The sequence below is a fragment of the Octopus bimaculoides genome, chromosome 14, assembly GCF_001194135.2.
Source record: "Octopus bimaculoides isolate UCB-OBI-ISO-001 chromosome 14, ASM119413v2, whole genome shotgun sequence".
Classification (NCBI taxonomy): Eukaryota; Metazoa; Mollusca; class Cephalopoda; order Octopoda; family Octopodidae; genus Octopus; species Octopus bimaculoides.
This window is the reverse complement of record NC_068994.1, coordinates 580,421-581,723: the sequence shown is the minus strand read 5'-3', so window position 1 is coordinate 581,723 and position 1,303 is coordinate 580,421. Positions and strand designations below refer to the sequence as shown.

The 1,303-nt window shown below is 40.2% G+C and overlaps 1 protein-coding gene across 3 annotated transcripts in view; it reads right to left on the bottom strand.

The window, feature by feature from the left end:
- LOC106870470 (fibroblast growth factor receptor-like 1) overlaps positions 1-1,303 on the bottom strand; it is a 127,043-nt gene that overhangs the window by 19,465 nt on the left and 106,275 nt on the right. The window lies entirely within an intron of this gene.

Genomic DNA, 1,303 nt, shown 5'->3' with positions numbered 1-1,303 from the left:
CTGCTGCCACCACCGCCACCACAACCACCACTGTAAACTAAACCTTTCTCCAATTTACATTAAATCCTGTCAAAGTTTGTTATTTCCTTTCTCAAAAAGCTTTCTCATCCCCCCTCTCCTACCCTCACCCCACTTTCCTACCCTCACTCCCCTTTCCTACCCCCCTTTTTTCCTATTCACTGCCAAATACAACAACAACAACAAAAACACTTTGCTCTTTTGTCTTTTTTTTCTCTTTTGCAACATTTTGAGAAAACATCCAAAGACACTTCAAAATAACAACACACACACACAGTTACAGTTACACACAGTCTCTCTTTCTCTCTCTCTCACACACACCATCTAAACATTTGTATAATTATTGGCTGTGCCAGAAATAGCAGCCAAGCCAATGAAGGCCTCTTTAGACACTAAAGTCAAAGATATGAAAAAATTGTGATGTCCAGGGTTGGAGTGTCCTTCAGTGCAAGTCAGCTTCAGTATTGATATCTTGGAGCTAAACAATATCTCTCACACACATACATACACACCCATGTATGCATATGTACATACACACATACACACACATTCACAGACAGAGCAAAAAAGGCAGAAAGACTTCACAATCTAAAATTTTGTAAAGAAAGTAAAGAGGAGGAAAAGGAAGAGGAGTAGGATGGGTGAAGAGAGGGGAGGAGGACGTTTCTAGCATTTTCTGAAGAACATGAAGAAAATGGTAAAAAAAATTTTGACATTTCTTCGTGAAGAAAATATTTGATTAGTGAGGGTGGATGGGTATATATAAGGGGTGGATGAGTATATATATATATATATATATATATGGGGTGGATGGGTATACATACACCCGACTCCTCTATGTAGTAGCATAGGGGTGGCTGGGTATTAACAGGGTGGAGGTTACATAAACACTGGCCTCAACTGAGAGTGAAAGTGGAGGGGCGCATACGGAGTGGAGGTTACACTCTACTCAGAGTGAGGGTGTGTGGGCACATAGGGAGTGGAGGTTACATCATCCCATCCCTCGTCCCCTCTCAACTTTGTCAGTTAAAAAAAAGAAGTAATATTATTCTAGATCTCACATTAATATTAGGTTGGCCACCCTGGGTGGTGGTGGTGGTGGTGGTGGTGGGGGTTGGGTTTTTGTTGTTGTTGGTGTTGTCAAACACAAATACAGTTTTACTAGAAAACATGTGACACGTATATGTTTGTGAGTGTATTTGTATGTGTATATATATATCATCATCATCATTATCATCATCGTCGTTATTGTTTAGCCTCTATCTCCTATACTGGCATATGTAAG